We start from the raw sequence: 25337 nt of genomic DNA on the forward strand, positions 1-25337 counted from the left end.
TGTCACTTTTTCTCAACGCACTCAGTGTATGAAGGATTTAAGTTGGCAGGTGTGTACGCTTTAACAGTGAGTGTGTTCATAATGTCACAGCAATGAATTACGCCTGCCTGTACTGTGTTGTATGTCAGTATGTGTCCTTGGAGGTAGATGAGTTGTGAGAAAAAGGGGGGTTTTCAGCCCAAACCTGATCAGGGCTGGCAACCTTTAAATCACCCCACACTTTTGGCCCTGGGGTCACGGAAAAATCTGGGATGGCAGATTAGATGAAAACCCACTCTCTCTATCCATCTCTCTTTATCAGTGTCTGATTAGGCACTGACAGAACAGTGAAGGAGATGGATAAATGAGGAGAATAAAACCGTTGGGAGGTGGATGGAAAAATCAGGATAAAAAAGGACAAATCAGTGAGAGTAAGAAAAGATGGAAGGAGAAAATTAAAGGAGAGAGGGATGAGAAGAGAACACTGACATCCTAAGGTAAGAAGGTAGAAAGAAAAGGTGAAAGGAGGAGTGAGAAAGAGAAAAGGGAGAAAAGAGTAAATATAAAAGAGGGATTGTGTAACTATGACAGGAACTTGGCAAATGAAAAGGATCAAGCTGTTGAGAAAAAAGTGGAAGACTGATTACACCCATTAAATACATAATAGCTGCTCACACACACACACACACACACATACACACACACACACACACACATTTGGTATGAAATATTGTTTTCAAAAGCCACAAAACCTTAATCATTTAACATGTGACAGGACATGTTATTTCATTCCTGCATGCAAATGGATCACACAACCTGATCAAGGGGAAGCAGTGCTGTTGTATCTGCAGCATTTTCCACTGGCTGAAATGTTCCATATTTCCTATGAAAAGGAGAACGTTTTATATTAAACTGAGATCAAACCACACCAAAAGTTGCATTCGGATCCAAGTTGTCAAGCTTCAATGCCTTGAACCAGATTTTTTGTTGGGTACCTGTGTTCCAATGGCCAAGATGTGAAACCATTAGGGTATAATTTGTATCCCAGTAGGAATCTCAAGTTCTTGACTAAAGAAAACAATACCTGTACCATGTCCCTTAAATGGCTCTTTTGAATTAGCTTCCAAGCACAATGAATAAATATAAATGTATGTGTCACTGTTGCATGCATATATATTCCGTTTATAAACAACTGACTGAGTGCAGTGGTAAAATGAGGATATTCAAAATAACAAGGTAAATTAACCATACATGATTTTCTGTACACATTACGGCCCGCAGGCTGGGGTTTTGTTAGTACAGAGATATTTCAATCTGGACTAGAGTAGTGGACCAAGTAGCATTCAACATATTTATTTATTTGTTTGCTAAACAAATACATATCAAATATCAAATAATTTCAAACTAACTGCTATGAAATAAAACTCAGTCCTGATTTTTAGCTAGTGGAACATCCAATGTACAGAAAAAGATTTTCGGCTTTCTACTTTCTTGTTTTCTCGACTCTCAGTTCTCCTGTTGGTGGCCTGTTTATATCTTTACTCCATTAGTTTCCAGGTGTGGCTATCAGGGAAAGCCCTGTTGATGCTGCTAACCTGTGGCTCTCGATATCAGCTGTCAGACTGACTGACTCACTCACGCACTCGATGCATGTCTGGTTATTAATGACTCACATTCAGTATACACATAGCGGCACCCACGCACAGGGAAATTTGCTAACTGCGGTATGGTGAAGGACAGACAAACACACAAACAAGCACTCTAATATGCACGAACAAATGCACATGCACACTTTCGTGTACACACACATCTTACTGACTTGTGCTAATTTCCTAAAGACCTACTTGACTCTCAGCCTTACTTGTCCAAATTTAACCTAGAATACACATTACCATAATGTGACTGTGCAAATGAATTTAGGTCTGCACAACCCAAGTAGTACCTGGACCACACATACACACACACACAAAATTGAGGACATTCCCGTGTGTAGGTGACTCAGCGTCTGTGAGCGATAGACACAGACTGAGGAATGTAAACAGCAGTGATTGCTGGTTCAAATCCCTTTAGAAAGCAAGAGAACATGTTGTGGCTCTGGCTGCAGGAACAAGACTGAAACCAGTTGCTGTTTACACTTTATTTACTCTTGGATGCTTTTGAGCATCATCCCGCACTTTGACACCACCCTAATGCATTCTTTTGTAGCTGGGATCAGTGAGTACGTCTCTAAAAGACTGTTGAGAAATTAAGTCTGGTTCACAAAAACAAGCAATCATGTCTTTGACAACTTCCTTAACAGCTTCCTAGGAAGTTTCCTGGTCATAATAAGCACATTATATAGTTTTGGAGGCAGTACTCATATCACAATCCTGTACAAAAAAGAGAGAAAGAAATTATGTAATTTGCCTTAAACATGGAGTAAAATGTCCCCAAAGGCTTCACTGAAAGATATTAAAATTGGACTTGCTATGATAATAATGATCCATCTCAATATTTTGGACAACATAAAACTACATATTTCTGACATTAAATGCTTGCGGTGCAGCAGTTGACTCCAACTGTACAAAATAAACACAAAAGTAGAGGTAAAAAGATGAAAGAGTAGTCAGCTTACATTGTACATGCGGACTGGCCTTCACATTTCAGTGAATGTAAATCTGCAGCATGTAACTCCAATAAATGATGGCATTTATTACATTTACATCATTTTACAAACAACATTTATAAGTGAGCCACAAGTTGGTAAAAAAAAAAAAATACAATAAAAATAACACTAGCACACAGAAAGAAAGTATTATTGTATATACATATATATACATACTATTTTAAGTGAGGTGACATTAACATACCTAACACAGTAGCTGATAGCCTCTCTAGTGAGCTGATAGCCTCTCTGGTGCTCATAACACTGGAAGTAATGGCACTTATCTTAAGTGTTAGAAGAGGCTGTTCCTACTGTAGTTGTTGTCATGTATGTAGAGGTGACATTAAAGTTAATTGTTCTTTCCACTTCCTGTGTGTTCATGCTCAAACAGTTGTATGGACATGTGTGTGCTCCCATTCATTCATTCACTTGTTCGTTCCCATCTGTACTGCTGCTGCAGGTGCATTATTCAGGTCAGACCTTCATTCATAAAAACAGGCTGGGGGAGAAAAACAAAAGGAAGGATGTTGCACTTCAGCGCAGAAAAGAATGGACGCATTGTGTCGTCGCAATGCCACATCCACCACACATTTCTCACACTTTTCATTTTAATGTGGACTTGACGCTCAAGTTCACAATGTTGGGAAACAATGACTCTCTTTATTTCCACACTGCACATAGTGTTTTTTTTGGAAAGAGACAAATCTCAGACCACAGCAGTTTTCACTCTCATTCACTAACCAATCTTTGTTGCAGTTTTGTTTTTAACTGTTTGTCAGCGGTTTTCAACCAGGTGTCCAGAAATACATTTAGGTAATAAACCTATCTATGGTGTGAAAAAGTATATATATATATATATATATATATATATATATATATTGTAAAAATAAACTGATTCACAAAACAAATGATAAACAGTCTGATATAGGTTTAGAAAAATAAGTGCGACTTTAACAATATTTTATGTAAAATTTTACAGGGGAAAAAATCCTCTCATGGTCCTTAACAAACATAGCATGCTATTTATTTCTGATTCCAACAACTTCTGAAGTAATTTGAACTATTCCAGTCTGCTCCTGTGCAGTATTGGTAGCAGTCATAGCGGTTCAATTTATTGAAAATTTTGAATTACTACTGACTTCACTGCAATTTCCAAACTTCTCAAAGCGAGATTGGATCCTTTGGTGTTTCAGTTATGGCCTACAGGTTGTATCCTTAACACCAGAGGGTTAAATCTAATTTTTTTACTGCATGTGTGCCATTTTCTCATTCTAGAGCACAAAACATGTAAAGTACACATTCCCTCCTATCTCAATGGACCTAGTTCTGATCATCCCCTATTGCTGGTCCTAAAACCCTCACAATGCTCTGTTCATCCACACCCCAACCTACTGAAGAAAGACATATTTATATTGTAGCAAGCCCTCTGAAAGCCTTACAGGTAAACAGCTGGACTTCAGCGCTGAAACATTTTGAAAATGACTCCACATTGAGTCACAGAGAGGCTGTGACTGACTCAGACAAACAAAATTGTAACAGTTACCTAATATCACCAAGTATATTCATTCTTGCCCCTCCTTTCTTTAGATATGACTCAAATATGTCCCAATCAGACTGTTTTCCTGATCCTAATAATTCCAACTCCCTTTCTCCACACCCTATGGACACTCATGACCACATCAGCCACGCTTTAACCCTAGCCTGAGTCACCTTGCCCAGTACCAACCAACGCTCTAGCCCCTGGCTCAGTGGCCTTGGCCTCTAGGATAACCAGTCCCGCAGCCACAGGCATACTAGCTTAAGCTATTCTGAGTCAACAATACCCTTGAGGATTACTGTGTGATGAAACATTGGTTTGGTGAAGTATTAGTGTATTTGCCCCCTTTTCATTTTGATCCACAAGGATTGTTTTTTTGAATAGTTTCAACTTGCTAATGTGAAGGCTGACTGATGTGCGGTCAGACTGCATTGAAAGCAATGCTCGGAATTAGCTAACTTGGGTTTTGTTGCCGCTAGGTTGAGAGCTATGGTGTCATTTCTTCTTAAGTGTCTGATGAGCTGTGTCAAACACAAACACATTCACTGACTAACACAAACTCATACACACAAAAATGAAAGAACTCTTGGATAATTACAGGAGCAGTACTTTTGAATCACACATGAGTTGCCGCACTTAAAAATATTTACTGTTGTCTTTTTTTTATTCAGAATTTCTATATTTAGAAATTGTGGGATATTTATACTTAGAGCTTTTTGTATCTATTAGGAGCAATTTTGGTATGTTTTGTAACATATCAAAATTTGTAATTTTATTTTTTAATTTAGTTTACGTAGTTACTGTTTTTATTGTCTTGGAGCCACTGTGGACACATATTTTCCTCAGGGATATAGATATGCAATAGATTTCTTATTAACCTTGTGTTTTCATAGTAGTCAGGTAATAGTCGTGTTAAATGCTGCTAATGATAGAATGCAAATTTTTCGATTTTTAAAAAATCTAAAAGATTTCTAAAAGAATTTAGAAATCAGAGTCACAGTCAATACTTGTTTGCATAGGTATTTGCCTATATAGAGCAGCACGCAGCTCTGTGTGGATAACACCAAGCAAATGCTGACCTTTTGGAAAGTGGGCTGAAACAGGGAAGGGAGTGGCAGTGGAGTTTGCTATGACCAGAAAGACAGCCAAAGGACCCAAAAGACATGAAAAAATACAGCGTCAGAATCACAAAGTGGACACTTTTCATTGTTTTTAACATTTAGCATCACTTCAGTTCTTTGTAAGTAATAATTTCACTCTTCATCAACAAGCAACAGTAGTCTACAGAGATGTTATTTGTGAGGCTGCCCTCTGGTTAACGTGAACAGCTACAACATGTAGATCACAGTGTGCAAAGCAGTCAGTAGGCTGTGGGTAGGACCACCATATAACCATGTGTAGTGATCAATACTGTAGACCACAATAAGATTATAGCTAAGATTAGAGCGTGTTGTAGTTGGGGCTTCTTCTTCACATGCTAAAGCTAATTATGGAGCTCCAAAGGGTTATGTGCTCTATATATGGTTTTGTCCCTTAGGCACCTTAGAAACATGATGTCTAACCAGATACATACTCTGGATGGCATTACCTTGCGCCTTCAGTAACGATGTGAGGAATCTTGGAGTCAATTTTGACCAGGATATGTCCTTCAAAATGCATATTAAACAAATATATTGGACTGCTTTCTAACAATTTCGCAATATTTCTAAAATTAGAAACTTGCTGTCTCAGAGTAATGCTGCAAAACTAGTTCATGCATTTATCACTTCTAGGCTAGACTACTGTAATTAGCCATTATCAGGATTTCCTAAAAGCTCCCCGAAAAGCCATCATTTCATTAAAAATGCTGCATTGAGAGAAATGACTGGGACTACAAAGACAGCAAATTTCGCCCATACTGGCTTGTCTTCATTGGCTGCCTGTTAAAATCGCTGAATCAAATTTAAAATCTCTTCAAATGCAAGCTCTTGAATAATCAGGCCTCATCTTATCTTTAATACCTTATAGTACCTTATCACCCCGATAGAGCTCTTTAATCTATGACTGCTGCCTTACTTTGGAGGTCTTACGATATTTAAAACTAGAATGGGAGGCAGAGACTTCAGCCTCTTCATGCCCATCTTCTGTGGAACCAGCTCCCAGTTGCGATTTGGGAAACAGCCACCCATTTTTTTAAAAAATTAAATTTGCACTTTCCTTTTTGATAAAGCATATATTTATAGCTAGATCGAGTGATCCTGAACTCTCCCTTAGTTATGCTGCAGTAGGCGCGCTGGGGGCTTCCCATGATGAATGAATTGTTTCTCCTTCACCCACATCTTTTCACTTTCCTTGTGCTTATACACCGCTTTGCATTCAGTCATTAGTTCCACTGGGTTGACACAGATGGCTGCCGCTTTCTGAGCTTGGTTCTGCCAGAGGTCTCTTCCTGTTAAAAGGGAGTTTTTCCTTCCCATTGTCACCGGGGGTCATTTGATTGTTGGGATCTTGAGGTGCACGATATTGTTGTTTCAATCAAAATAAGTTGATGATGATTAATGACTGAATATATGTGATGACTGTGTAACTTTTTTGGGATCACTCATTTTTTTCAACGATTTGGAATAATTTATTTGAATAACAAAAGCATTACAATCGTAAGAGTGCTTCTTAAATCGAAATGTAAAAACTTGCAGAAAGAATTAACTAAGAATGAATCAAACAAAAATACAAACCGATGCATTGAAGGATATAAACACACATGCACACACACACAGCAGATCTGTGGTAATGATAGAGCATTTGGTTGATGGTATCCGCTCTGTCCAGCCATCCTCCTCTATTGAGAGCTTTGACTCAGACTCACTGTGTGTGTGTGTGTGTGTTTGTGTGTGTGTGTGTGTGCGTGCGTGCGCCCTTGCACTGTCTTTCAGAGAACCCGTTAGAACTTCAGATCTTTTGAGTGATGACATTTTTAGAAAGTGATGACATTTCGTCCAGTCCTAACTTCTTCAAAGGGCTGTTTGAGGTTTGGTTGAGAAGACTTGGTTATAGGGTTACGGTTTAGATTTAGGTTTAAGGTTAAGGGCTATGATGTGTTTTGTCAATGAGAGTCTCCACAACTGCAGAGGTACAAATGCGCTGCCAAGTGTATGTGTGTGTGTGTCTGTGTGGGGGGGGCAGGATGTCTGAATTTTCCTTTTTACTTTTTGCTTTGAAGTTTCAGCAAAATCGTCCCACTTCTCTGCTGCACCAACACACACAAACACAAACATGCAGATGTTGTGAACATAGTCATTCATCAGGACGATCAAAAGACACAAGCACACACGCTCACACATGTACGTCCACGCATGCACAAAATTCATCCATCACACCGTAGAAAGCACACACAGACACACAACAAAATCTGCGTGTGTGTCTCTAATACACAGGCCTATAAATAACATGAGGAGATGAGACACACTACATTTCTGTTGTGGTTTCATGTTTTGTCGCTGGAGGATCCTGCAGACACACAAACATCCCCAAAAGTAATTACTGACTCCATGGACAATGTTGACTGATGAACCCCCCCCCCCCCCCCCCCCCCCCACACACACACACACACACAGACACACACACACACATGTGCAAATCGCAGGCCTAAGAGTGGATGAAAAAATTTCTAATGTTGCCTGCCGCTGGTAGGTCTACTATCTGTCAGAGTTTACGTGGATGTCAACTTTAAAAAAATCCCCGAAGTTAGTTAATATTTGTAAAGTTAATTTTGGTATCCATCAATTAAATTACACACAACGCATGCAAGTTTTTCTTGACATGTTGTCTTAATTTAACTTTCCCAGGAGAACTGGACATGCTCAAGATGATTATACTTATCACTAATTCACAAAAATCTTTACTATCAATTTCAGAAACATTTAATGTAAAAAAAAAGTAAATCTAACACAACAGCATATACTGTTATGGTGAGAACTTAAACTTCTTCAAGCTTCTTCAGCTTAAACAGTTTCATATTTTGATAATCTGAAGGAGCAAGGCCAAAGCTGTGTTAGTCCACGGAGGTACGAGGGACAGAAATTCGTGCAGGTGTACACGTGCAACCTAAAATTTGAGACCACACAGGGAGCAGATTAAACACACCAACTGCTGCTTTCACCAAATCATATCGGTCTGCTAACACATCATCACATCAGCCTGGAAGGGGATGACTGATCTTAATGTAGGAGAGAGTGTCGATGGGATACAATGACCTGAGAAAGAGGGGGTTCTTTGTTTATATAGGTAAATAGGAAACACACATGCACTCGCACACAATGAAAGAAAAAATGAATTCCTTTGATTGTTAAGGGCTTGTGAGAAAAGCTGGCTTTAGAGCTTCGAGCTTTACGTGTCTGTGCTGGTATTGTTACAATTAAGCACCTGCTGCTGTAAGTTATTAAGATGTAGTTTATGTTTTGATAGTTTGATATTTGTATTGTAATGTATTTATATGTAAGGATGTGCATTTAATGTGTGTGTGTGTGTGTGAGGGGGCGAGAGAGAGTGTGTGTGCTCTGAGAATAGCTCCAAGCAGGAAGTCTAAATCTAGCCTGGACCAGGAAGAAAAGTGTGTGAGAGGAACAAACAAATCTGGATACCTTACTCCCCACCCCCCCATCTATGCTGCACAAACACACACACACACACACACACACACACACACACACACACACACACACACACACACACACACACACACACACACACACACACACAAACAGTTATTAGTTTATTACATAAAGTAATATCTAATAACCTAATAACGTAGAATGGAAAGATTTTTGTGATGAACATTTGTACATGTATGACAACTGTGAGCAGATTGGATCTCCACAAAAAGGGTAATACCTGGACCATGAATGAAACATAGTGAAACATGAAAAAGTCCAAGACAAGTTCATGGAATTTAGTGCTTGAGATCTTTGGATTTCTCAAGGTCAGTTGGAGATTTTGGGGGACTTTCCCTTTGTCCAACATCTGTGTTTTTTAGACTGATCAAGACGAAGCATATTTGTATAACAAATCAAAAGAAAGTTGCAGTGGAATGGCATGTGAACTTAAACCCAAAATTTCATTCAATGACAAACAGGTTCATGTTTGTTCTGGCATTTAAAATAACCGGGGAGTTCTGACATCAGTTACTACAGTGAGTGTGTGTGTTATTAAGTGTGCTAGCCTGATTTAGCCTCGTAGTTGTTTAATATTTAAATAAATTTGGAAAAACACATATCTGTAAAATGGCCTGTATTTGTATAGCGCTTTACTAGTCCCTAAGGACCCCAAAGTGCTTTACACATCCAGTCATCCACCCATTCACAGGTGATGGCAAGCTACATTGTAGCCACAGGGCACACTGACAGAGGCGAGGCTGCCGAACACTGGCGCCACCGGGCCCTCTGACCACCACCAGTAGGCCACGAGTGAAGTGTCTTGCCCAAGGACACAACGACCGAGACTGTCCGAGCCGGGGCTCGAACCGACAACCTTCCGATTACAAGGCAAACTCCCAACTCTTGAGCCACGATCGCCCATCTGTATCTGTAACACTAGCCTGATATTTTTAAAAATTGTGTATGCATCTAAGCTTAATCCAAACACACACACGCACATGCACACACAGGAGGAAGTAGGATTCAATTTTTCCCTGAGGAAGCCTGCATGTGTGTATGAGACAGGTTCTCAGGCTGGCCGGTACTTCCTCCTTCTCCTCCTCCTCCACCTCTTCTTCTTCTTTTGTCGTTTGTTCCACCTCCAGCTGGACCCCAGACAGGAAACAGATGCTGTCCCCCACTCTTCCTTCTTTCTCCCTTTTCTCTTCCTCCTCTTTTAATCTCTCTTCCTCACTTTTTCTATGGTCGGTTTTTGTTACTTTTTTCCTAGCCATTATTTATTCTCTCTCCATTTCAAAATCCCTACATATAGTTTTCCCCATTTTTATTATATGTTGTCTCACACTCCTTTCACTCCTTTCCTCCATTTCTTCTATACTGCGTCTTGTTTTTCCTCTTTTCCTCCTCTTTTCCTTCCTCTAACTCTTTCCTTTCCTCATCCATTTCTCCTTTTAGCACTTTTCCCCAAGTTTTCTGATCTGTTTGGTAATTTACACTCTTTACTCTGATGATCTTGTATCTTTTCACGCTAAAAATTGAGATTTAATTCAGTGCTATAAATCTATAGCATTAAATAAATGTACTGTAAATGAACCAACAAAACAAATAAAGTACATTTAAAATACTCTATGATTTTGTATATGAGTCTTTGTGTGTGTTTGAGTGAGTATTTGTGTATGTGTGAAGTAGGGAGACAATGAGAGGTTTTGTGTTTGTAACTGTGTGTCACCACCTAGTGTTCATTCTGTGTCTGCTCTGTTCAAAATATGAATTTTCCCTTTCAGAAATTTTGGATTATTTATAACATACATTCAAAGCAGCCTCTTTCCAACAAATCGTGCTTGTGAGCCAATATCTGTCATATCAGGACTGTGCAATGATAAAAAAAAAGAAAGAGATGAATGGATGCAGTTGTTCTTGATGACTTTATTGCAGCGCAATAGTGTAACCAAAAGTGAACATAGTTTAAGAAGATTCTTTCCTGGCCCTCTTTTTCTCTATGTGCTGATCTTGTCATCTAAATGAACACACTTTTATATTTATACACATTTCTGGCAAATCTCATGATATCACTTGGTTGAGCATGCAAAAAGAATATGATATGAATAGCATGCTTACACAATTCAGTTTTAATTAGTGTAAAATAAGATATTACTTTTTTTAAATTTTAGAAATTACTAATTTGCTTGAGTTAGTTTATTCATGCACACATGAAAAACATGTAAAACATTAATCTCTTGTTTCTCTCTTTTAGAGAGTGGATACATACACATACAGTTTCTCTACTTTTGCCTTTAACACAACATCATTAATAATAAAGATCCAGCTCAACAGACTAAAACATTTTTTCACATCTGTTCAAAAATTTGTTTATTTGAATAAACTCAACTTTCTTATTTTTATAGGCATCCAGGTCAGGCTCTCTACTGAGCTACGCTGAGGTCATACAACCTTTGTTTACAGACACAAGTTGCCCGAAGTGAACATAGAACACAGTGTTGTGAGATGTGGGGGGTGTCTTCTGGTTTTATGATGCCATGTTACCCTTCCAGTAAAACCAGTCCACTGTAACTGCTGTAACTTCAATCTGAATGAATCAGAGTTTCCAAGCATCCTGCTCAAATGAACCCCTCCCCTTCTCTCAAAAGCACACACAGTCATGCCCTCTCCTTAAGCACCACAGCAGTGAGAGGAAGTAGCCTGTGGCTCATGGCTGTGGTGAATTATCATCTAGTGGTGACCATACTCTGTGGGATATTCTGATGGGATGCTTCTCTGTTGGTACCTTCTTTAACTTTCCTCTACCTTAATTAATTTTCTTCCTGTTCTTCCTGCCTCCTTCCCTTATTTTTCCAACTAGTTTTTTCCACTGCACAAACACAAAAATGCTGCATGCATCAAACAAACCCTAGTGAATGTTTGTCAGTGGATGTAGTGCAGTCAAATTAAAATGGACACTATTATTCCATCAAGTGAATTTTTTCAGCTTGTTTTGTTCATTTAAATGTCAGTTTGCTTTCATATTGCCTGCATATATATAATGCAATTTTAACTTAAAAATACTTACGCGGAGTTATTTTCTTCGTGTATTTCACCTGATCTCATGGGTTAACTGCTGGTCAGGGGCTGATCACAGAACTCATACATCATGTCTTTATTAGGAGGAAGTCATTAGGTTTCTGTGTGGTGTCCCAGCCTTGACCCTGCTGAAGCTGCATTAAAATCCCAGACTTAGAGGTCAGGGCATGGGATGGTCAGACCATGCATCAGCCAATCGCATATGATCTGGAAAGACATCCAGTACTTTCCAGGTTTTTCTGTGCTTGTCGATGTGCCTTTGTGTCTATACATGTCTTCTAGTGTTATTGAAGTTTGGCAGCCAAATCTTGCATTTCATCTGGCTTAGATATTTAAGTATTTGCAGTCATTTCCACCCCACAGTTACCAAAAATTACAGGACAGCCTGCTGAAGCACACTGAGTACATTCATTCAGTGACAGGAAAACCTTCCCAAGAAGCATTTATTCTTTCACTTTCACTGCCACAGGTCTGCTTGAATTGTGGGTAGTTCAATTCTAAGAGTTTTAAAATGCTCTGCATTCAGGAGAGCTGAAGAAAAAAGCACAATGTTCATGATAACCTTTGATGGAAAGTTTGGCTGGGAACTGCTCAAGTCACATTTAAATCCTATTGTTTACTAACAAGGAAAATGCCTGTTGAAAAACCTGCTGCACAAACACTGTACAAAAATACTGCAAATATTTTAAACTGGCCTTTGCCTATTATTCCTTTAAAGGTTCAGATTTCTTTGAGAAAATATTGACTAGATAAATAACTAAATAACTGTGTGCTGAATGTGCTGAACGGTTTGTGTGTTGACAAGTTGCAAAATATACTCCTGATGATATATTCTGTCTAGACAGTCAACTAAATGTTCAACTTCTAAACTAAGATGGTATAAAAAGATGGATGTAGCCACCATGACCTCACTCACCGGTTTTGGACATGTTAAAGCTTCAGTGTTAGTGTTTTAGCTATACATGACTTTATATGAATGACGCATTGCCTTTTTATCATCTAACACTGCCTGGCTTTGTTAGCTGCATGGGTCAAACACACATACTAATTAGTGCTAAATAACTGACTAATAAAATAGCAAAACTGAAGCAAAAACTAATTGGATGGTCTATGCCACAAAGCAAGTCTTAATATTAGCCATGTAATGGTGAGGAAGTCCAGTTAAGTTTTGCTTGAAGTAGTGGATGAAGCCTAGTTGCCTAAATGTTAGGACAACCTGTGAATTAGTGCAGCCACATCCCTAAATCAGTTACACAGGGAATAAGGTACAAGCAAAATTGGTCCAATGCAGAGTTGTTATGAAGAAGGAAGCTATCCACATAGGACAAAAGTGCATTTTGTACCCATCTGTAAATATATCTCCACTTATTCTTAATGCTTAACTCGTCAGCTCAAGAAACTGCCCGTTGCTTTTAACATGAATGCATCTATGATCTAATCAAATTTACAATGTAAGAAATGCCTTTGTGAAAATGCTTTTTAAAATTTTTTTAAAATTTTAAATTAGTTTCTACGTGACCTGAAAAAAACATTTCGGGACAGTGACCTTTAAACTCCAGTGTATTTTTTTTAAAGCATCTTTTCTACGGTTGGTGGTTCTCACTTTCAGTGGATGATCCCTCATGAGTGCGGCAGCAGTGGGTGTCTGTTTGACTGACAGGAGGTATAATGTGGCGCCTGGCCCCCCCCCCCCCCCCCCCCCCCCCCCCTAGCCTCCATCTCCCCTCTTCACCTCTCCCCTGAACTTCCTCTGTCCGGTTCCCCTTTCTGGTGGTCAAAGGTCATTCATTAGGATGCCCTCCATTTCTGATAATACACACACACACACACACACACACACACACACACACACACATATATATATATATATATATATATATATATATGGTGAGAGAGAGAGAGAGAGAGAAACAGAGAGAGAGAGAGAGAGAGCGAGGAGAGAGCGAAAGACACAGCTTGTGTGACAGTTATAACCAGCAGTGGACTCTGCCAGGGGTGGTGAGGGTAGCAAGGGTTGACAGCCACCATCAGTCTTTAAACAACTCTGCAAAACCAACTCTTTAACACACACACACACACGCACACATGCACACACGCACACACACACACACAGACTTCTCCCTGAGGGGTATTAGTGTCCTCACTTTGCCCTGACCAAGAGTTGTACTGACCGGTCACAACGATGACAGAAAACATAATGCTCCATTGGCTCGGTGCTGCTGCTTCAAACTGCAGAACGATTTTAAGCTTAACAGCTGTTTGGTAATGTTTTTCACCTTAAATACACACATGAAATTAAAATTGAGTCTTTTAGTTAACCAAAATTCACATTCAGTTAATTTGTTACCACAGTTAGATTGGACTCACAGCATTTCAAATTAATAGCCAAAGGGTGACAGAAGCATACTGTGAAACAGGGTGGTGCTGCTGGAAACAAGTTCAGTGTTTGTCCACAGTGAGTCTTTGTTTATTAAACAAAAGTCAGGTATTGTATGTTTACAAAAGCACTTTTTTCATTACATTAGAAAAGTTTTTATTGTTTGGTAATGTGTTGCTGTAGTTACTGATTTAGCACCCACTGGTGACTCTTGGTACTGGACAAACTGGAACTCAGTAAAGCCATGGTAATGTATTTATTTATCTGTAATTATTAAACACAAAGGAGGACACTAAAGATTCGATTTGATATTTGTCAAACAAAAGCAACTTTTCATTTCTTCTCTCTTCTTCTTCTGGTCTCTGCCTTTTTGTTTGTTTGTTTGCTTGTTTGTTTTGTTTAAGAACTTTATTTTCCTTTGATTGGTTCCACTGATTTGTCCTATCTTTACAGTATTGTGGTGCATGTTCAGCATGTTTAACATTTTCTGTAAACTCTGTAAATGAGCAATTTCCTATCACCTATACTTTCCAAACCAAAGGAAAATGACAAAAAAATCTCCTGAACCCATAAAAAAGATCTTCCTTGTTTATGATCGAGTTTTCAGTTATTTGCAGATGTATTATAATCAACCATACCATTGTTAACCTAGAATATTTTTTTGCATTTTCTTACCTGATTATTTAACAGTTTTACTAAAATCTTCTAACTAATTTGTAGTAAACTACTTCTTTACATGATGCGAGCCCCCAGCCAAGATACTAATACATTGTTGCAGTCTGTTTGTAAGCTGAATAAAGAAGAGAAAGTTCACACTGTTGACCTTAGCTGTTTTGAATACCATCAAATGACAACCTTCATATCCTGCAGTCAGATATCAGGAGACAAAAAATATACATTCTGTAGTGCTAGTAGAGCTTAAATTACAAAGTATGAGTTAACCACCAAAACATTTCAGAGCAGCACATTACTGAGGACATTTCTAAAACGAAAATAGTTTAACATAATTGTAAATGCTAAAAGATATCTTGCTAACGCAAAGCCGGCCATGACCTAAAGGGTTGTGGCCAAGGAGGTGCGACAGTCATAAATGGCTGAAAGACTATTACAAGTACAGAAGCTTTTCTTATTCAGGGTTTCATTTTAAAGCTGGAGGCAATTCTCAAAGAATTTACTTAAACTTAATAAACACCTACTAAAATAATAATGTATAAAGTTCACTAGTTGATCTAAGGGGTGGAAAATGTCACCTCGATGGACCTGCTCTACTTGATAGTCACTGTTAATACACTGGATTCAGGTGCACCATCGTTATTCAGTTAGAGGAAATTAAAGTATTTATGTATGTAAACTTTCTGCAAACCCAAACGAGGCTAATATCTCTACTGCAAAGAGCTTCCTCCGTTTTTGTTTTGTGCAGTCTATACATTGACACATACAGTGTTACATGTTAATCACTGAGTGAGGGAAGCCTGTACATGCTTTCTCTTTGAGCAATTCTGAGTGACACGCATCCGCCAATTTAAGTATAGTCTTCCTTTTGCTTCTGTGTTATCTTATTATTATTCTGGAGTTGGACAGTGCTGCGTGCATTGTCTTGGCTCAGCGTGACAGCTTGATGAGCCATTAGTCGACATAATTTATCTCTGTGTTCACTCTAGCTGCAGACTCTCTGTCTGCTGTGGGATGGCATGCCTTTGTCCTGACTGCTGCATTGGCTAAGGCCAAGGTTTGTCACGCACACACGGATCCATACACACAGAGTCACGACTGACGTAAAAAATATATTGCCATTTGGCGTGTCTGTCGACATGGTGACATCACAACCTATGAGTACTCAGTAGTCACAGGTATATGATTATCTGAGTACTCATAACTAAAGGGTTTTATGAAACACACCTTTAAACTTGGCCTTAATTTCGATCTTAGCAATGGATCTGTAGAGTTTTATGACTGTATCTTGCATATTTGTGATACTGGTGTGGTGACAATATCTATCTATAGGGAAAATAAAGCCAGGTAGCCATAAAAAGATCTACTAAAGATCTACCAAAGAATGGCTGCCTTTGTAGTTATTCCCGCAACCACAGAAGGATCACATTTTACCATCTCTCTCTCTCTCTCTCACACACACACACACACACACACACACACACACACACACACACAGAGAGAGAGAGAGAGTTAGAAAGAATACCATCTATGCTATTGTTCATTGTAAGAACACAGAGCAAAGACTTTGCAAACACTAATAAATTACCAGTCATAGTTAATAGCTACTTTCAGCTGCTCCTTGTCATACGGGGTCATGGCAGGTCACTCCACATGTTTGATTGGGAAGTTTAATATTCATGTTCATATGGTTCATATGAACATCACAGAACATAGTTTACATTAGAGTAATACATGTTTCTGGCCACCTCGTGACTGCAACACACTCATCACTGTATCCTGGCTATTACCCCCAGCAGCTAATAAAAAACATCTAACTCCAGTAACCCCAAATTTGGATCATTTTCTGAGCAGTGGCAAATATGAGTGGTAATAACTGGATGCTGGTGGGCTTTGAGATCAAGCAGTTATCCAATTACAATAAATCTAATCTAAAATAATTTATGAAGTCCTGTCATTTTCGAACAACCTGTTTTCTTTTAGCTGTTTTCTTTTCTTTTGGTTTTCTCAATATATGTATGGATTTCTCTTTTGTACAAAAAAAGATAAGAAGTAAATGGTAAATGTTATGGATTAAGGTTAACCTCCCAGAAAAAGGTTAATAGTTGACAACACAATGCGCAATCTTTCAAGTTCATAATACACATTCTTCCACTGTGCCCTTTAGTCTGTTTTCCACCTGCCGTAGTTAAACATAAAATCACTGATATCTCCTGTTTTTGTGGTTTTGGTTCTCATATGTCTCACTGTGTTAGTGTTCTAATCAGACTGTTGCTCAATAGTTGGACATGCAACGAAGAGAAGAGAGGAAAGGCTGAGGGTAGAGTCAAGGAGCTTTAAGCCTGGGTGGAGTGCAAACTTCCAGCCTGATAAGAAAGGTGAGAGGTAAACATTGACCTGAGTCATATCACTGCTTGTCCAAGTCCATCTTTTACTAGAGAAACTATGCAAACAGCAAGGATGCATTGATAACTCTCTTTCACTCCAAATAGTAAACTTTAAGTATGGTCTGATTATGAGAACTAGACCCCCAGAACCTACCTTTTTGTGTGTTTTATTATTAGGCATTCAATTCAAAAAGTTTAGTTCAGATAAAGTGTTACTGCTAGTGCTCTTCATGTTTCCATTTATGAATGCACAGGTGAGTAAATGGCTTGGGCTGCCAAGATACCTGAGCAGAATGCAAATGTATGGGAATGGATCCTCCTCCAGTGTTGGGAAGGTTACTTTTAAAATGTATTCCATTACAGAATACAGAATACATGCCCCAAAATGTATTCTGTAACGCATTCCGTTACGTTACTCAATGAGAGTAACGTATTCTGAATACTTTGGATTACTTAATATATTATCATGCTGTTTACAACTACATGAATGTACTATTGCTGTGATTTATTACTGTTACTGAAGGTCCGCGGCTCCGAACCGTAGTAAAGGGACCTCTGGCTAATACGGTGGGTTCTGTGTCGGGCTCGTAGCCGAAAACTAGCTTTACTTTGTTGTCTGGGTCAACTTTGCTAGCGAGAGACAGAGAGAGGCGTTGAAAGGCTGCTCCAACGGAACTTATTGTTTTTGGAGGAAAACAAGAACACGGTGTACAGTCGAGTCTTAATAGCTTACTTACAACTGGGCTCGTCAGGCACTCTTCTTGGCTGCAGTGGTTATTATTATATTTACATGCTTCCAGCTCCCGTTTCTGCTCGATGACAGCTCGTACTTTTCCTTTTTCTCCCTCCCTCGCTCACAGACACATAACTGGTATGTCAGTCCATTCTCCCTGCAGCACGGACTACACTGCCTATGATGCTACATTCTTTAGAGCTATACCTGTAGCATTCTGCCTATTAGCTTAGCACAACAACAACAAAAAGGTGCTCTCCCACCCAGGAAACACGCAGAGAGAGAGTGTCACCCTGTAACCATGGCAACCGTAACGCTGCCGCCTGGAACAACAGAACAAACAAACCCAAACAGTCCTGACCCGCCACAATATGAAACAGGGAAGTACCGCCGTGTAATCCATTTATTTCAACAAAGTAACTGTATTCTAAATACCACCTTTTTAAACGGTAACTGTAACGGAATACAGTTACTCATATTTTGTATTTTAAATACGTAACGGCGGTACATGTATTCCGTTACTCCCCAACACTGTCCTCCTCCTTATCAATATCAAGTCCTGTGGAGGCATTTAACTGTACATAAGCACTGGAGATGACACTCAAAGGACCCATAGATCTCTTCAGAAGTGATTTTGCACCAGCCCTGGTAAACTGGAGGAAAAGGGTTTCAGCTTTGGCAGTAGTGGAAGCGATGTCCCTCAGACATCGCAAGTCCAAGATGCCAGCAGAGGATTTTGGCAGGGAACAACAGTACCACCTAGCAAAGGGCTACACCAAGTGAACTAGACCATCTGGTGTGTTGATTGGACGAGTCAAGATGTGCCACAACAATTTCTCAAGCCTGACACGGTTGCAGGGGCAAGTGGGAAGGAAAGGAGGCACTTTGATTATGAGTTCCTTTATCAGGGCTGGGTGTTATTTATGTGCAACTCCAAACCGTTTATGGTAGGTAGCAACATGATTCTAACAGAAAAAAAATTGGACCCTGGCTCACCTGGGAAATGGAGAAAGAGCATGCCAAACTCCATCTGAAAGAGGCCTACTGCAGTCAGCCAGAGATTGGGAAATGAGGGGTGATCTCAATAAAAACCTTACCTTTTCACCTGAAATCACAGTTACCAACCTCTGGTGCTCTGGTTCATTTCCTGCTGGTGGAGTCATACGAAAGGATGAATACTGCAATCATAAGAGGTGAAGTAAGAAGACAGGCGAAAAAGCCAGGCAAAGAAAAGTAAAAGTCTGTTCAGTGGAAATGGTCTTCAGGGGCTTTTTAGCCAGCTCTACTGTAAGGCTGCTGAAAGAGGTTGGTATCAGAGGGCATGTCCCACTGAAGGAAACAGGGTCAGCAGCTAACTTAACCCATCTAGAAGGCTTCCCCAATCCACTCAGGGCAAGTGCTGTGGTATGCTGATAGGGATTGTAATATATAGATCGACTAATAAGCTGAAATACAGTGAATGTTTCTCCTTAACTAAAAGGCACTAAAGTAAGTTGTGGTTGTTTGAATAATTTGAATAATAACCGCCCCTTTCCCTGACACAGGAAAATAATAGAGATATGGCTATGCTATATATTAAAGAACTCATCAATATACATTATACTGTTACTATAGCATCTATATATTATTATGACACATCTATATATTATTATGACTGATTAAAAAAGAGGGCTTCTAGTGTAATTATAAAGTCTTCCAGGTTAGAGCTGCTCCAGTGTGCTCCACAGTAAAAGGTAAGCAGCAAGCAGAGAGCACATGCAAACTAAAATGAGAGGTTGAGCAGTAAAACCACAGACTAGGGGTTTACTTCAAACAAAAGAAGGAAGGTAATACAAGATGACCCAGTGTGTCTGTTAATAGGTAACTGGATCAGTACACACTCTGCCCTTCTTCATGAGCCCAATGCAAACTTGTAAGCAAATAAATGAATGTGCACATAAAAATACATTTGTACACAATTGTATCACCCAAAGAGTAAAACAGCCTCAATGTAATTTTCCAATTACATGATTTACAACCAATATGTTAGGATGAATATAGTCTTTCTCTGAAATCTCACCTTAGTTGATTTTTTTTCAGAGAATTGTGTTCAATCTAAACATTTCATTAGGTTCACTTTAGTAGTATTAGGTTGGACCACCTTTTGCATTCAGCACAGTCTTAAATCTTGTGGCATAGATTCAACAAGGTGCTAGAAACAATCCTCATAATAGAGTTTGGTCCATATTGACATGAAAGCTTCATGCAATTGCTGCATATTTGACATGGGTGCATATCCATGTTGTTCTATTCCAAGATATTCTAACAGTGCATACCTTGATTTTAATGAATGTTTATTTAATTTATAAAACCCTTGTTTGCTTACATATACATAGAAATCCATTAGTTTTATGGAATTTTGTGTTTATGTGTCTACACTGCTGCTGCACATATACAGCTCCTTAAATATGTTTTATTGCAACCTGATGTCAGAGAGCTAGCATTCATATATGCATGTGCAAACACTTTCTAACAACCATTGCTCCACATATGCCGTCAGGATATTGAATTTTTCATTGACTCTTTCTGTTAATAACACAGCACATTTCCTGACTTTTTCAGTTGTAAACCTGCTAGTTCTGTATAATTTAATGGCACTTGAAACAAACTGGAAGTGAATAAAAATAGACGATTTACCTAAATGCTCTTACTGTGTATTATTGTAATATCTCTTGGATTTTGTAAAATTACACAAAGAATACGTCGGACCAATTACACAGCAAAACTGTGTGTTCTGTGAACTTTCAATCAGTGACAATTTGGTAACAGCCCTGTGAGCAGAGCAGATCATCATGAAGTCTTTGTCTCCATCTGCTGGTCTATCTGCAGGTCTATTGTGCACCCACAAAACAAACAAATTGTATTAAAATATAAGTAAATTAAAGTAATTATAAGAAAAACAATATTAATAACATTAATAAATTGTCCACCTATACATTTTCTGCTCATTCAACAACAATACACAACTATATACTGACAGGTACCAATGGTGCTACTGTATCACACAAAGTTTATTAAATAATGCAGAAGGAAAATACCTCAGGATGTTTCAGCTTTATCTCAGATCAGAGGTTAGATGGTTGACACAATTGGGTGTTTCAAAGGACAACAAAACACCCTCTAAAACTGGTTTTGGTTTAGCTAAAGCAGACTAAAGAAAGGTTGGAATAGCCTTCCCAAAGCCCTGACCGCATCTCTACTGAAAATGTGCGTGCTACAGTTAAAGGCCAGGTACAAGTAACCACAAAACAGGAAACCAATTTAAATGTAAACTTCTAATTTTTGCCAAGAACAGTGGTTAAATATCCCGGCAGAATTTTGCCAAAAGTGTCTGGTCAATGTGCAACTTCCCAAGAGACATTTAACCAAATATTAGTGAGGATGTATGTATATATTTGAGCCTGCATCTTTCTGACCCTATGTGGATTTGAGAACATGCTAAATACATTAAACTTCTGCACCTAAATGACCATGACATTAATGCCCATGATAAGTATAAACTTCTGACCTAACCTTTGGTTTCATATCTTTGTGGGGACATCTAATTGACATAATGCTTTCCCTAGCTGCTTGCCTTAACCCTAACAATCAAAAATGAATGCCTAACCCTAACTATAATTGTAACCCCGACACTAAAACCACATTTTGAGTTTCAAAAATGCCTTCAAATTCGTGGGGACAGGCATTTTGTCCACATAAGGACTCTTCGTTCCCACAGGCATAGTGAAATTCCAATTTTTGGTCCCCACAAAGATATGTAAACATGGCACACACACACACACACGCAAACTTCAGTCCACCAGGCTACCCATATCCTGGGTACTATTACTGACCATAATCTTTGCTGCTGCTTAAAGGTCCCAGTTGGCATTTATAAAAATGCAACAGTAATCAGACTACTTGCTACAAGTCGTGAGTAGACCAGAAAAAACTAAGCTATATGGTAACAGATGAACCAGAACTGCTGAACAGAACAATGCTATAAATGATTATGTCACACGTAAAAAATTAACTCCAACAGTCACTAGGTGGTGCTCATGACTATCTTGCAGGGACGTTTTTTGTTTGAAACATTACTCCATCCATCCATTCACTTCCGCTTATCCTTTTTCAGGGTCGCGGGGGGCGCTGGAGCCAGCTGTCATAGGGCGAGAGGCGGGGTACACCCTGGACAGGTCACCAGTCTGTCGCAGGGCCAACACACAGGGACAGACAACCATTCACACCTAGTGACAATTTGGATTATTAAATTAACCTCTCCCCACAAGCTGCATGTCTTTGGACGGTGGGAGGAAGCCGGAGTACCCGGAGGGAACCCACGCAAACACGGGGAAAACATGCAAACTCCACACAGAAAGACCCCAGCCTGATGGTGAAATTGAACTCAGGACCTTCTTGCTGTGCGGCAACAGTGCTAACCACCGTGCTGCCATTGAAACATTACTCATATTATCCAATTATTTTTTAAAGACTTTTGTCAAATGAACCATTACATTTATTACATATATCAGTATCTTTGGGCCATAAAATGTTAGAGAACAGCTTTAGTAACAGGATTGCTTTGAGACAATAACTTATTTCCCCTAGAAATAATGGCCCTACCTTTTAGTCGGCCTATTAGCCAGTTATAAGCAGGGCCATGCAGAGATAGTTGAAGGGGCAGGTGCTCAAAGTTAAGGGGCACTTAGAACCAGACTGAATAACAACAACCCACATTCATCAAGAATCTAATATGTAATCGCATCATGCTATATCGTTGTTATAGGGTGAGGACAATGCAAAGCAAATGGAGCCTATGTTTTACTGATGGGGTGCAATGTTGCTGTTGAAGGGTTGCTGCTGCTCCTGCTGCTGATAATGTTGGAGGGCAGGGCTGTGTTGATCTGAGACTGTAGACATTAAAAAGTTCATAGGAGAGATGGTAGCTGATTAAGTAAGTATTATGAGATAATAATAAAATGCAAAGATTGGTGGCAGCGCTTGTAATCACAAGTCAAGCAATTAAATAAACTGACTCACTCTTTGCCTCTCTTCCTCCTTCCATCTCCTCATCTCATCTATTACTCTCCACTTGCTGTCCAACTGAGAACAAGGCATAATTTGCTATTGCATTAACCTCCTAGGACCTGGCGTCCATATATGTGGACATCACATTTTGGGTTATTTAGACCAAAATACTCAATTTTGCTCTACAAGGGCTTGATATCCACTTACGAGGACATTATACTGCTACTCTTCTATCAAAATTTTAAAATTCTGGTAATTCTTTGTTTTTACATTCATCAGGTCCCAATCAGCCCAAATATGAAAGAGAAATTAAAAATGCATGCCGTGGAAGAGTTCGGGTTTTAGGAGGTTAAACTAATATTTAATTATCCACAAGTCTTGGACCTAATCCTTAATAAAGTAATGATAAAAAATGAACCAAAACATTGGAATTGTGTTTATTATTTGTTTTTACTTGAATACCTCTGCAATGCAACTGGTACATGTGTTATTATTATTACCTGTACTCTTTTTAATCCAGTTGATGAGAGATCCACTGACATTAGCAGCCTCACATAGCTCCTTTTGTCGCTGTTTCCTGTTCATGTCCCTAAAAGGCATGTCTGGCACACACATGCACTTACAGTGATATTGTATACCTTCTCCAGAATACTGTATATACTATGGCCACAAGTTTTTTTCGTGGTGCTGATCCAGAGTCCTTCCCTTATTATTTATTCCTAGTACTACAATAATAAAGTAATGAGAATGAGTAATCCTCTACCAGAGGTCTACCCAGGAACAACATCGGAGAGCTCCCGGGAGCTCTCCGATGTTGTTCCTGGGATCTGCTGGAGCCACTGGCCTAGTTTGGGAGTCACCACACCTAGTGCTCCGATTACCACTGGGACCAATAATAATAATTTATTTTTTTTTCTGTACTGCTGAGAGACTTGTATTCTGCTCGTCAAATACATTTCACTGCAATAAAGCGGAAACTGAAATTACAGTTTGGGAATTCTGCTGCATTCACTGTTTCAGAACACTGTATAGAAAGGGTGGGTGAATTGTGTGAAATTATATCTTGACATTTTCCAAAAAGTGCATTCAGGACAATAATTTGTTTAGCTTCATCAGTTATGAAGCTGCATTTGTAGCTTAATCCACTGCCACCATGTGGCAGCAGGGTGGACCTTGACAGTACAGACAAACCTGCTTTGTCTGCTAGCAGCAGTGTCATGAAACTTGAGCTTGTGCTTCCGAGGAGAATGTCAGTTAACCAACCTGCTCTTACAATATAAATGAAGCTTTACAGCTTTATAAGGAGCTGTATTGAGTTTCTTTAGACTTCATTGTGTGCAGTTTCATTGTGTTTAACCTTAAATGGTTGTCTGACCTACTTGTGTCAGTGTGAACAAGGAGGCAAAGCTAGCTTTGCTAGGATAGGCAGGGCAAAGCAAAGCTTCTTTTTTGAGGAAAATCAGATTTAATTGTTCAGATTTACCTAAAAACATAGGTCTGTTGATCTGTATACATTTTTGGCTACGTGTCAGGGTAAACAAATCACTAACAAATTTATTTAAATTGAATAAAATAAAAATGAAGCAATCTTGAAAGCAACTTCTTGATTCATGCTTGAAAAGAAATTTCCAGTGGAACACTGCTGTGCTGAGCCAAAGTGAAGTAGTGATTGTTTTTCTGTCAAAGGGTATTATGCTAATTCAAACATTTTTTTCTGTGTGAATTTTTTTTCTACATGTTTAGTGCTTCAGCTGCAGAAGTGAGGACAAAGATTTTAGGAGTCACAAACACCCAATAACCTTGCACCTGTTCAGGGACACACATTCATTCATGGACAGCACACTTTGACTTTTTGCCTAGATGAATGTTTATCAGTTTCACAATCTTCCTCATTTGAAAAGGCATGCAGCCATGTAATGAAAAGCCCCCTGGAATGATGCCATTTACTATCCCTGATCCGGATAATCCTTTCAGAACAAAAAAAGACCAGCACTTGTAAGCCCATAGTTAAGGGCACTAAACACAAAACGGATTAAATAAACTAGAGTCAGTGTTGAGGCTAAAAACAGCACAGTGTTGTTTTACGCTAAATTATCATTGGTGACTAGAGCCGCATTCTTATTGGGTTAAATATGGCAGCTATCACCACCTCCCCCCCCCCCCCATTTACTGAACTGCACAACCTCAACTCCCCATCTCGTGTGTTTGTTGCTCCTATGATGAAGTGAGGAAGAGACATGAGAGTATCAAAGT

General features: G+C 39.1%; 1 protein-coding gene across 4 annotated transcripts in view; it reads left to right on the forward strand.

Annotated features, from left to right (window-relative positions):
• Positions 1–25337, forward strand: part of atg5 (ATG5 autophagy related 5 homolog (S. cerevisiae)) — a 445274-nt gene that overhangs the window by 185321 nt on the left and 234616 nt on the right. The window lies entirely within an intron of this gene.

The sequence above is a fragment of the Neolamprologus multifasciatus genome, chromosome 11 (assembly GCF_963576455.1).
Source record: "Neolamprologus multifasciatus chromosome 11, fNeoMul1.2, whole genome shotgun sequence".
NCBI classification, from domain to species: Eukaryota; Metazoa; Chordata; class Actinopteri; order Cichliformes; family Cichlidae; genus Neolamprologus; species Neolamprologus multifasciatus.